The sequence below is a fragment of the Lepus europaeus genome, unplaced genomic scaffold (assembly GCF_033115175.1).
Source record: "Lepus europaeus isolate LE1 unplaced genomic scaffold, mLepTim1.pri SCAFFOLD_3_1, whole genome shotgun sequence".
Classification (NCBI taxonomy): domain Eukaryota; kingdom Metazoa; phylum Chordata; class Mammalia; order Lagomorpha; family Leporidae; genus Lepus; species Lepus europaeus.
In genome coordinates, this window is record NW_026909276.1 from 6,629,752 (window position 1) to 6,643,742 (window position 13,991).

General features: G+C 38.2%; 1 pseudogene; it reads right to left on the reverse strand.

The window, feature by feature from the left end:
• Positions 1-11,101: 11,101 nt before the first annotated feature.
• On the reverse strand, positions 11,102-13,531 carry LOC133755155 (NIF3-like protein 1; annotated as a pseudogene).
• Between the last annotated feature and the right edge of the window lie 460 nt (positions 13,532-13,991).

Here is a 13,991-nt window from a genome sequence, read left to right on the forward strand (position 1 = left end):
GAATCACACAATGCAGCTTCTCAGACAATAAAGGAATGAAGTTGGAAATTAGCAACTCGGGAATCCCTAGAGCACGTGCAAACACATGGAGATTGAACAACATGCTCCTGAATGAACATTGGGTCATAGAAGAAATTAAAAGAGAAATCAAAAATTTTCTGGAAGTAAATGAGGATAACAGCACAACATACCAAAACCTATGGGATACAGCAAAACCAGTGTTAAGAGGAAAGTTTATATCAATAGCTGCCTACATCAAGAAATTGGAAAGGTACTAAATAGATGAGCTTTCAATTCATCTCAAGGATCTAGAAAATATGCAGCAAACCAGACCCAATTCTTGTAGGAGAAGAGAAATAATTAAAATCAGAGAAGAAGCAGGAAAGGGGAGGGTTGTGGGTGGGAGGGAAGTTATGGGAAGTGGGAAGCCATTGTAACACATAAGCTGTACATTGGAAATTTATATTCATTAAATAAAAGTTAAAAAAAATCAGAGAAGAAATCAACAGGATTGAATCCAAAAAAAAAAAAATACAAATAATCAGCCAAACGAGGAGCTGGTTTTTTTGAAAAAATAAACAAAACTGACACCCCACTGGCCCAACTAACTAAAAAAAGAAGAGAAAAGACCCAAATCAATAAAATCAGAGATGAAAAAGAAATATAACAACAGACACCACAGAAATAAAAAGAATCATCAGAAATTGCTACAAGGACTTGTATGCCAGCAAACAGGGAAATCTATCAGAAATGGATAGATTTCTGGACACATACAACCTACCTAAATTGAGCCAGGAAGACATAGAAAACCTAAACAGACCCATAACTCACACAGAAATTGAAACAGTAATAAGGCCCTCCCAACAAAGAAAAGCCCAGGGCCAGATGGATTCACTGCTGAGTTCTACCAGACATTTAGAGAAGAACTAACTCCAATTCTTCTCAAACTATTCAGAACAATCGAAAAAGAGGGAATCCTCCCAAATTCTTTCTATGAAGCCAGCATCACCTTAATTCCTAAGCCATAAAAAGATGCAACATTGAAAGAGAATTACAGACCAATATCCGTGATGAACATAGATGCAAAAATACTCAATAAAATTCTGGCCAATAGAATGCAACAACACATCAGAAAGATCATCCACCCAGACCAAGTGGGATTTATCCCTGGTATGCAGGGATGGTTCAATGTTCGCAAAACAATCAACATGATACACCACATTAACAGACTGAAGAAGAAAAAAAAACATATGAAAAAGAAATTAAAGGGATACAAATTGGGAAGGAAGAACTCAAACTATCCCTCTTTGCTGATGATATGATTCTTTATTTAGGGGATTCACAGAACTCCACTAAGAGACTATTGGAACTCATCGAAGAGTTTGGAAATGTAGCAGGATATAAAATCAACGCACAAATATCAACAGCCTTTGTATACACAGGCAATGCCACGGCTGAGGAAGAACTAAGATAAAACCCATTCACATTAGCTACAAAAACAATCAACTACCTTGGAATAAACTTAACCAAGGATGTTAAAGATCTCTATGATGAAAATTACAAAACCTTAATGAAAGAAATAGAAGAGGATACCAAAAAATGGAAAAAATGTCCATGCTCATGGATTCGAAGAATCAATATCATCAAAATGTCCATTCTCACAAAAGCAATTTACAGATTCAATGCAATACCAATCCAGATACCAAAGACATTCTTCTCAGATCTGGAAAAAATGATGCTGAAGTTCATATGGAGACACAGAAGACCTCGGATAGCCAAAGCAATCTTGTACAACAAAAACAAAGCCAGAGGCATCACAATACCAGATTTGAAGACATACTACAGGGGAGTAGTTATCAAAACAGCATGGTACTGGTACAGAAACAGATAGATAGACCAATGGAACAGAATAGAAACACCAGAAATCAATCCAAACACCGACAGCCAACTTATATTTGATCAAAGATCCAAAACCAATACCTAGAGTAAGGACAGTCTATTCAATAAGTGGTGCTGGGAAAATTGGATTTCCATGTGCAGAATCATGAATCAAGACCCATACCTTTCACCTTACACAAAAATCCACTCAACATGGATTAAAGACTTAAATCTATGACCCAACACTATGAAATTATTAGAGAGAATTGGAGAAACCCTGCAAGATATAGGTACTCCCAAAGATTTCTTGGAAAATACCCCAGAAGCACAGGCAGTCAAAGCCAAAATTAACATTTGGGATTGCATCAAATTGAGAAGTTTCTGTACTTCAAAAGAAACAGTCAGGAAAGTGAAGAGGCAACCAACAGAATGGGAAAAAATATTTGCAAACTATGCTACAGATAAAGGGTTGATAACCAGAATCTATAAAGAAATCAAGAAACTCCACAACATCAAAACAAACAACCCACTTAAGAGATGGGCCAAGGACCTCAATAGACATTTTTCAAAAGAGGAAATCCAAATGGCCAACAGATACATGAAAAAATGTTCAAGATCACTAGCAATCAGGGAAATGCAAATCAAAACCACAATGAGGTTCCACCTCACCCCATTGAGAATGGCACACATTGAGAAAACTACCCACAACAGATGCTGGAGAGGATGTGGTGAAAAGGGACACTAACCCACTGATGGTGGGAATGCAAACTGGTTAAGCCATCATGGAAGTCAATCTGGAGATTCCTCAGAAACCTGAACATAACCCTGCCATACAACCCAGACATACCACTTCTTGAAATTTACCCAAAGGAAATTAATTGGAAAACAAAAAAGGGGTCTGCACATTAATGTTTATTGCAGCTCAATTCACAATAGTTAAGACCTGGAACCAACCCAAATGCCTATCAACAGTAGACTGGATAAAGAAATTATGGGACATGTACTCTATAGAATACTATACATCAGTCAAAAAAAATGAAACCCAGTCATTTGCAACATGATAGAGGAATCTGGAAAACATCATGCTGAGTGAATTAAGCCAGTCCCAAAGGGACAAATATCATATGTTTTCCCTGATCAGCGATAACTAACTGAGCACCAAAGGGGAAACATGTTGAAGTGAAATGGACACTATGAGAAACAGTGACTTGATCAGCTCTTGTCCTGACTGTTGATGTACAATGTAATACTTTATCCATTTTAGTATTTTTTTGTTCTAGTACTAGTGGTTGAACTTTGTAATAAACACACAATTATTCTTAGGTGCTTAAATTTTAACTGAAAAATGATCCCTGTTAGGAATTTGGAATGCATTATGCTGAGTGAAATAAGCCAGTCCCAAAGGGACAAATATCATATGTTCTCCCTGATCAGTGACAACTAATCAAGCACCAAAAATGAAACCTGTTAAAATGAAATGAACACTTTGAGAAACAGTGACTTGATCAGCCCTTGTACTGACTGTTGATGAACAATTTAACACGTTATCCCTCTTAGTATTTTTGTTTGTTCTACTTAGTACTTTTGGTTAAATACTGTAATCAATACACAGTTATTATTAAGTGTTGAAACTTAACTGATAAGTGATCACTGTTAAATATAAGAGTGGGAATAAGAGAGGGAAGAGATGTGCAATTTGGGACATGCTCAAGCTGACTTGCCCCAAACCGTAGAGTTAGAAACATACCAGGGGATTCCAATTCAATCCCTTCAAGGTGGCATGTACCAATGCCATCTCACTAGTCCAAGTGATCAATTTCTGTTCACAATTGATCATAATGATAGGACTAAGAGCCAAAGGGATCACATAAACAAGACTAGTGGCTGCAAATACTAATGGATAGAATAAAAAAGGGAGGGAATGATCCAACATGGGAAGCGAGATACACAGCAGACTCATAGAGTGGCAGATGTCCTAAACAGCACTCTGGCCTCAGAATCAGCCCTTAAGGCATGCAGATCTGGCTAAAAAGCCCATGAGAGTATTTCAGGCATGGAAAGCCAAGACACTCTGGCAAAAAAAATGACCTAAATGAAAAATTTCTGCGAGTGAGAGCATAGTGGAAAGAACAGGTCATCAAGGAAGGAGGTACCTTTCTGTGAAGGGAGGACAGAACTTTCACTTTGCCAATGTCCTTGTCTAAATATGATCATAATTGGTGAACTCAAAAGGCTTCCATAGCCTTGGCAACTCGTGATAAGAGCCTAGGGTGATTACTGATGCCATAAACAAAAGTGTCAATTTGTTAAGTCAACAACAGGAGTCACTGTGCACTTACTCCTCATGTAGGATCTCTTCCTAATCTGCTGTACATTGTGATTTAATGCTATAACTAGTACTCAAACAGTATTTTTCTCTCTGTGTTTCTATGTGATTGCAAACTGTTGAAATCTTTACTTAATATATGCTAAACTGATCTTCTGTATATAATGAGAATTGAAAATGAATCTTGATGTGAATGGAAGGGGAGAGGAAGCAGGAAAGGGGAGGGTTGTGTGTGTGGGGGGAAGCTATGGGGGGATGGAAGCCATTGTAGTCCATAAGCTGCACTTTGAAAATTTATATTCATTAAATAATTGTTAAAAAAAGAGTTTCAATTGTTCAATCAACAACAGGAGTCACTGTGCACTTGCTCCACATGTAGAACCTCTGTTCTTAATGAATTGTACTATGAGAATTAATAGTAAAACTTGTCTTCAAACATTACTTTGTGCTTTGTGTGTCTGTGTGGGTGCAAACTGTTAAAATCTTTACTTAGTATAGAGTTGATCTTTTGTATATAAAGATAATTAAAAATTAATCTTAATGATGAATGGGATAGGAGAGGCAGTAGGAGGTAGGATGACCCGGGGTTGGGAGGGTGGGTATGGGAGGAAGAATTGCTATATTCCAAAAGTTGTACCTATGAAATTTATATTTATTAAATAAAAGATTTCTTAAAAAATAAAAATATAGTGTGTGTTCCCTAAGAAGCTAAAAGGGCCTGGTATCTTTCAGACTAACCTTAGCATTTGAAGCTCTGACTTTGAAATTGAATGATGACTATATGTGCTTGAAGATCCTCCTTCTTAGTTCCTTTTCAGTATGTGTGGCTCAGGTAATCCTTGAGTGGGAAAAGAGAATTCTAAATTCCAACTTTTGCAAGTTGGATTGTGGAATTGAGGGTTGCCACTGATCTGAAAATAACTGCAGTGCAGCTGTCATCCTACCACTGATTGTTCAGTATCATTCTAATCCTGCACTTGGAGACTACATGTATCCAACATTCTCCCTTTGTGTATCTATTCTTTTGGGTATGTGCAGCCACATCTGTCCATCTGTTTTTTTATTAAACTTTTATTTAATGAATATAAATTTCCAAAGTACAGCTTATATGCCCCCATATAGCAACACAAAATGAAAAAAAATACTGTTGGAGTACTAGTTATAGCATTAAATAAGAGTGTACAGCACTGTTTTTAAAGATTGGTTTACTTAATCGAAAGGCAGAGTTACAAAGACGGAGGGGGAAGAAAAAGAGACAGAGATCTTAAATTAAAAAATATACAGCCCCAAAGAAATAGATCCACTATGGCCATTTTTATGAAATGCATTTCTCATTCTCATAAACTCCATATTCTTCAAGATTTTTACAACTGTTAAACTGTTTATATTTTCATAGAATGAAAATCATTGGTGTTCATTATTTTCTTTGAGTTCAGACCCAAACACTTGAAGAAAGAAAATATTATGGCAATTTAGGTACAGTTTTTATGCTTGAGAGATTTCAGTATGTTGTGTATACTCAAACTGCTACAGCTTCATGCCTCCTGCTTCTGAAGCAGTGTATGGTGAGCACTTGAGAGAGACTGGTATGTATTTGCACGTGTATTTTTAATATAAATATGTAACTTCCTTTATACTCTATGTTGCTAAGTCATAATTCACATGTATTGTTATCTTATTAATAATGGGCCTTGTAATCAAAGAAGGAGGTACCTTTCTCTGAAGGGAGGAGAGAACTTCCACTTTGACTATGACCCTATCGGAATAAGATCAAAGTCAGCCCACTCTGAAGGCTTCCATAGCCCTGGCAACTCATGACTAGAGCCTAGGGAGATTACTGACGCCATGAACAGGAGTGTCAAATTGTTAAATCAGCAACAGAAGTCACTGTGTACTTACATCCCATGTGGGATTTGTCCTTAATATGTTGTCCAATGTGCAGTGATGCTATAACTAGTACTGAAACAGTATTTTTACAGTTTGTGTTTCTGCGTGGGTACAAACTGATGAGATCTTTACTAATTATATACTGAATCGAGCTTCTGTATATAAAGATAATTGGAAATGAAAAAAAACAACTGGTGTTAAATTGGAAATGGCATAGAAAATTAATTAATTTTTAAAAAATATCATGTAGGATCTCTGTCTTTAATGTGCTGTACACTCTTATTTAATGCTATAACTAGTACTCCAACAGTATTTCTTTTCACTTTGTGTTGCTATATGGGGGCAAACTGTTGAAATCTTTACCTAATATATACTAAACTGATCTTCTGTTTATAAAGAGAATCGAAAATGAATCTTGATGTGATTGGAAGGGGAGAGGGAGCAGGAAAGGGGAGGGTTGTGGGTGGGAGGGAAGTTTTGGGAGGGGGGAAGCCATTATAACCCATAAGCTGTACTTTGGAAATTTATATTCATTAAATAAAAGTTTAATCATAAAAAATGGGCCTTGTAATCTTTGAACCATTTGCAAATAATAAATATGTACTGCTACATATTAGTAATATTTACTTTTCTTATATTTACTTCTCTTTTGTAAAGACTATTTTACATTCTTATGTAATATTGATGCATACAAAAGAATATAATTGATATGCTGAGATATAAAACACAATAAACTAGCACTCCAAATCACTTAAGATTGGCACTGTATTTGTTTTTGGCAAGTGCTTGTTCTTTTATTATATATATATATGTATATATATAATAAAATAAATATTATATAATATTAATAACAAATGAATATAATATAATATATAATTGTATAAATATAATAACATATATTATATATAAAACCTTGTACATTTAGGAAAAAAATCCCTTAAATGACATCTGATTTCCTGTTTATTCTACTTTACTGAGCTGGCATTGAAAGGGATCTCAGCATTTATTCAACCCTCCCATTACTGGCACTTGTGAAGAGCATTATGGTTATAAAATGAAAGCAGCATTCCCTCCTGAAAACATAAAACATAGCAAAAAAAGAATCTTTTGCTTAATGGAAACAAGTCTGGGAGACATCTGCTGGGAAGGAATGAAAAGCACAAGTGAGCTCCACCTCTTACTGAATTGGGCAGGTTTTGCTATTGAGTTCCTCAGTTTTCATGAACTTACAGTGTCAGCAGCAAATGATAACATCAACACAACACACGTTTTATATTATATGAATTCATGGTTGAAAGAAATTTCTACAAATAGTTTTGTCAAAATATTGTGGTTGCTACCAAAATTAAGCATCTAAAAATGTAACCATCTAAACCTTGAATTATGTCTTTAAAATAAATACTCAGGTGAATTTTTACAAACAGCATTTCAGTTACTCTGGATAAATATAATAAGTCCATATAATTCCACAGCATCTGGTTTCAGAGTCAACACAAAGTCAGAAAATTAAACCGCCATGTACACAACAGTGAATTCACTAAAGAAACCAGCGCTGCTTGCTATGAGGCAAGTGGTAGGAGAAGGCCAGGAATGGGGGCAGGGAAGCATCAGCACCCTGTCCTACAGCACAGACTTTGGCACCTGGGGAAATCTAGCAGAGCCTGGCAAGATGAGGCACCCCCAGCCTCCAGGACCTGTTTGGAAGCTGAGATACCTCAGCCAGCCCCAGGGTTCTCGGGTCTAATCTCAGAGCTGGACCCCATTGCCGATCTTGATGCCTTCAGTTCTAGCATCTAAGGCAGCCCACAAGGTGACTGTGTCCCCATGCCAACCCACTTCCCAAAGCCAATGCACCACAAGAAGATAAAAAGATAAAGTTATTTTAAAATGGGCAGTTTTGAGAACAGGTGCAAAATCACAGCACCATTAAATCACAAACAGATTTAGGTTTGCTCACTGTTTCTCAGTCCTCCCTTTCCTCTCTGTTCCCATGACTGCATATTTTGCTGCTATTCTGATGGGGAAAAATGCAAAATGCCTGTTTTCTCTTTTGTGGTTTGAAGAGTTATTTAGAGCTGGACTTGGGATCAAATTCAAGGTTTTCTTTTTCTGTGGAGTGTTTTACCCATTACATCTAAATGCTTGACTGTGAGCATCACTTTTCCAGGCCTTCCTGAGAGGATGCAGTTTATTTCCACAAGTACTACTCAGATATTATCTTTCATCATAGAACACAGCCACTGTTGGCATTCAGCTCATTTTTTTTATCTGTAGACAATAAAATTCATTTGATCTGCCTTCTATATTTATTTTTTCACTTACTATGTTTCAAATGATACATTTTCAGCATTTTGTTTGCTTTCCTCCTGTTACAAATTTTATACTAGGACTAGAGGGCCAATCCATTGCAGTTACTCATAAAGTCTCTATTAGTCTTTTTTTTTTGACAGGCGGAGTAGATAGTGAGACTGAGAGAGACAGAGAGAAAGGTCTTCCTTTGCCATTGGTTCACCCTCCAATGGCTGCTGTGGCCGGCGCACTGCGCTGATCCAAAGGCAGGAGCCAGATGCTTCTCCTTGTCTCCCATGTGGGTGCAGGGCCCAAGCACTTGGGCCATCCTCCACTGCCTTCCCGGGCCATAGCAGAGAGCTGGCCTGGAAGAGGGGCAACCGGGTTAGAATCCGGTGCCCCGACCAGGACTAGAACCCGGTGTGCCGGCGCCGCAAGGCGGAGGATTAGCCTATTAAACCACGGCGCCGGCCATTCTATGTCTTCAATAACTGATGTTTTCTGAATTTTTTTTGCCAAGTTGCAATTTTTCCTCATCCTAAACCACAAGCCTCCCCATATGTATCACCACAGTGACACCTAGAACTTTAACAACAATTTGCTTGAAAATGGGGTGTTTTCAAAATTGGTGACTAATGATGGCACCATTCAAACACAAAAGGGCTTGGGCTCTCTTTCTGTTTCTCTGACCATTTCAGTTACTCAAGTGTATATAAATCCTCACAGTTCATGTGAATGCAAATTCTGTCATTTAGGGTTAGAAGTAAGTGTAGGGCTAGATATAGGATAAGTATTAGGGTTATTATTAGGACTAGGATGAGAGTTAGGACTGGTGTTAAGGTTTAGAATGAACGTTATTATTAAGGCTATTGTTAGGGTTGGGGTTAGGGTAAGATTTAGAGCTAGGTTTATGTTTAGTGTCGGTGCTAGTATTAGGCTTATGGCAAGAGTCAGGGCTAGTTTTAGGATTAGGGTTCTGTTAAGTTTAGGCTTAGCTCTGGGTTAGATTAAAAGCCATTGTTAGGGTTATGGTTAGGGCTAGGCTTAGGGTTAGGGCTAGACATAGAGTTACGTTTAGCTTTAGGGTTAGAATAAGGATTAGGTCTAGGACTAGTGTTATATTTAGGATTAGATTTGTGATTACAGTTATAGATAGGGTTGACTATTGTTAGGCCTAGGGATAGAGCTAGGATTAGGGATGAGTTTAGGTGTAGGGCTAGGGATAGAGTTAGAGCTGTGGTTTTATATACATTATATATATATAATATATACAATATATATATATGGTTATAAATGTATATGGTTATATATCTATATATAATATATAGAGAGAGCTCTGGTTATATATAATATAAAGTTGTAGTTGAAGTTAGGGTCATCATCATTAGGATGAGGCTTAGTCTTTGGTTAGCATGATAGTTAGTTTAAGGCTAGTGTTAGATATAGCATTAAAGTTAGCTTCAGGACTATGTTTAAGTTCACACTGAATGCTAGTTTGTTTTATGGTTAGGCCAAAGCAGAAAGATAGGATTAGTGTTGGGGTGAGATTTAAAATTAGTTTAAGATTAGGGTTATATTTAGTTCTATGGTAAATTTTAGAGTTAGAGCCAGAGTTAGGACTATGGTTAGAGCTAGTGTGATAGTTAAAGTTAGTACTATGGATAGGTTTTAGGCCAGGGTTAGGGTTAGGGTTAAGGCAGGGTTAGGTTTAAGTTTTGGTATTAGTGTTACAGTTAGAGGTGGGGCTCATATTAGGATTAAGGTTAATGCTTGAGTTATTAAGGCTAACTTTAGGGATAGGATTAGAGTTTAGGTTGGGTTAAAGCACCATGTTAGGATACAGTTAGGATTTTGGCTAAGTATAGAATTAAGGTAAGGTTATGGTTAAGATGAGGGCCAAGTTTAGGGTTAATGCTTTGTCTAGGGATAGACCTAGTATTAGGCTTCAGAATTGGTTTAGATCTAGGATTAGGTTTAGGGTTAGGGCTAGGACTAAGACTAAGGCTAGGGCTAGGGCCAAGGTAAGGATTAGGGCTTGGACTAATGTTATAATTTGGTTTATTTTTATAAAATGAAAAGCAATAAAGACATAGTAATATGAATACCAATCATATTTTTAAAAATTCCTCCCAATAAATCTCATGTTGATTCTAAAACTGAGGTGAAAGACTGGAATTTAGGTGGATCTACAGAACATGGACACAGAGACAGACCATATCATCCCAAACTGGCTACTGCCTAAAAATAGGTGTTCAATTCCAAGTTTTAAAGGACATTTTAAAACTAACCAATGGCAGAGACATCTACGTTAACATATCCCAACTATAATTAAACTAAGGAGAGAATTACTTGGTTACTTCCCAAGAATCTTTAGTCAACTGATTTTAGTTGATCTTTCTTAATATTTGTTTTTCATTATGGTAGTTCAGTTATTTCCTTATGAACAATAAAACATTTGTTGAACCAGATAAACTAGAAAAGATAATATAAGGGCAGTTCAAAAGGTTTGCAGAAAATGGAGTTAAAAGTTATTTATTTTGTGAATTTTTTAATGTATGCAGTTTTCTCAAAATAAACATGTCCATGAACTTTTTGAAGCATCCTCATGCATCTTAAGATACTCTTCCAGAATGATATGTCGACTCCACTGACTTATGTTACACATCCACATGAGTGGAGATGCAATCTCTAGGTTGTATCATCTTGATGTTTCTGTATGCCTTATACCACACAAAGAAGATCCCTGTCCGTCTCTGACAGGATAATATTGATCTTATTCTCCAAGTGGGCACCCAGAATATCACAAAGGTCAGTAGGAAAGCCTCATTCAGTATTACTGTGTTCACAGAGGATGGCATTTATTCCTTAGGAAGTAGCATCCAGACCATCATAATGGGACATTCCACCTGTTGAGGTACAGGTCTGCTTCCACACCCTGCTCTCAGAACCAGCACACAGGGCCAAAGCTTTGACTCATGATGCTAAGGTCCTTCCTACCCCAAGAGCTACTAAGTAAATATGAATTAGTTTGAGGTGTCTTTTGATTCACTCAATCATGGTTGCCAGGGCAACAGATTCATCCAGGGTGCATGATTGACCCATTCCAGTATGTAGAGCAAAGGCTTCTGCTGTGAAAGAATTTCAGTTCTCTGGTAAAGTTATCTGTTTTGAGAGAGCTGAGCCACCACCTGTATCAAAGTCTTCTCTGTACAATCCAGGCTGATCCTTATTTTTCTCTTCATCAATCCTAGCAGAAAAAGAAGTGACAGGAACACCTTCAACTTCTCTCACTGCAGACACAACTTTATCCATATCTTGGGTATGCTTAATGTTGAATTGTACTCAGTGGTACCCTCTATAGGATAGCCATGAGTTTTGGAAGGATATATATGCCTCGATGTGCAGGCTCTAAGCCCTTTGGAAAACCATTTTTTCAATCCCTGGGGTGCAGCATCATAGGCTGTGTGAAGAGAGTAGATGCCAACTGTGATCTCCAAAGCCCAGAACACCAGGTGCTCCTTTCAGGACATCCAGGTAATATGCTTTATGTGTAGGAAAATAGGTGGAATGTAGGAAAAGATGAGACCTGCCTTCTTATGCAGAGCCTCCTCCATCACCTTCTCAGTCAAGTCATTGGTCAGGAAGAATGTATTTATAGTTTTTGGTGGGCTTGGTTCCACCAGCAATCCAATATTGTCCCAACTCTCAGCAGACGACAGGGATGTAAAGTCATTCAAGGAGGAAATGAGTCTTCAGACCCATGAAGGAACAGGAAGAATTGCAGTTCAGAGATTACATAAACCAGACTGTCATGGGGACCAGGCATTAGCAAGATGAGAGAAACTCCTGTCCATATTGGTCACTTTTTTTTCCTCTCTCTCTCTCTTCTAGTTAGCCTGGTGAACTTTTCCCCACGGAGTTTCAAGCCTCGTTCCCTCTAGTCTCCTCTTTCTGCTTGCCTGCCAGTGTCTCAAGCTATTGAGGTTCGGCTCACCTCGTGTTCCAGCGCTGGTGCATTGAGTCTGCCGCTGGTGTCCCGAACTTGGGCTCCCACGCTCTCCACGCAGGTCCACTGTGAATCACTAGTTCTGGAAGAGTTTCCTCTGCTGTTTTTTCCCCTACACTTCCTTGAACCTGCAGTATCTCCACTTTTATTAAGCTGTCCTTTCCCGGACTATCAGTGTGCTCCCTTCCTATTCCGCCATCTTGCCACTCTCCACCTCACAATGTTTTTGGAAAGACATTCTTGAAAGGGCACTCACAATTTATTAATTGGTAAAGATTAAACACAACTTGGTTTCATGAAGACATTCATTTGCTACTGATTTTGTAAAAAGAAATAAAGTTAGTAAAGATAACATAATTTTAAGAATTTTTATCCAAATAAATTACAGAATTCCAAAGAAAGATCATGTGTCACTAACAAATGAACAATTGAAAAATAATTCAATGATATTAACTATGTTCCTCTTAATACAGGGATACTCTTGGGATGCCATGTTAGCATTTTTCAATAGAGTATCTCCAGATTTTATATACCTAAAATTCCATAAAAAGCATGCATGTTGGATGATTCCAAGATGGTGGAATAGGGAAGCACATATACTAGTGGTAACTAGTTTCAAAAAATGTTGGAAGCACATTATTGAGGAAGAGTTAGAGAAAACTGTGGTGGAAATTCTACAGGAGAGAAATGCCATGGATCTGTGTGGAAGATGCAGACATGCAGCATGAACACAGACACAACAGGATGCCAGCAGCCAAGAGGAGTAGAAAGCACCGGCTTTGGAGAGTGAGGTGAGATCAGACTGCAGCAACCCATACCACTGGTGATATAGACATAGGGAGACTTTGACGTGAGTCTGGCCTGGAGCTCTGAGGGGGAAAGTGTACCCACTGACCCAGTAAAAAACAAGGGGGGCATGTTTCTCTCACTACATTCACTAAACAATGGTGCCCAATAATCAGTTGAGAGAAGGTGGGCACCATTTTGGACAGAAATAGAAGATGCAGAAGCTCTTGTGCACATGCTCAGCACCTGGCTGAGACAAGATGCCATCTTCTAACAGTACCAGTGGCAGCAGCTTGAATGCATGCAACTTGCAACTGATGGGGAGAATTGGAAGCATTTGGTTGGTGGCTATTGTGCATGTGTGTGATCCAGAGATTCTAACAGAAGGAAAACTCCATGTTTCCCATTGACTTTGAGTCTGGCTGGGCAAATTGACTAGAGTCTGTGCACCCACATATTACTGAGGTCCCCGCAATCTCTCAGTGCTCAAACTGTCGAGGCTCTGGGAATGTCTCTGCCTCTCTGTGAATGAGACAGTCTAGCAAGGTGGATCAAATCCTATGCACCCATTGACAGTGGGAGCCCAGTGTGCTGAGACTGTGGAAACTCTGACTGCATAAGAAGGCACAGGATATAGCTGGTTCTCTGGACAACCAATGTGAGCTGCTCTACAGGCACTTATCAAAAGAGAAAATTTTAGAAACCACAGGCAAGTGAAAAATGCTCAATATCACTAGTCACCAGAGAAATACAAATCACAATCACAGTGAGGTTTGACCTCACCCCTGTCAGAGTGGCTCTCAAACAGAAATCAACAAT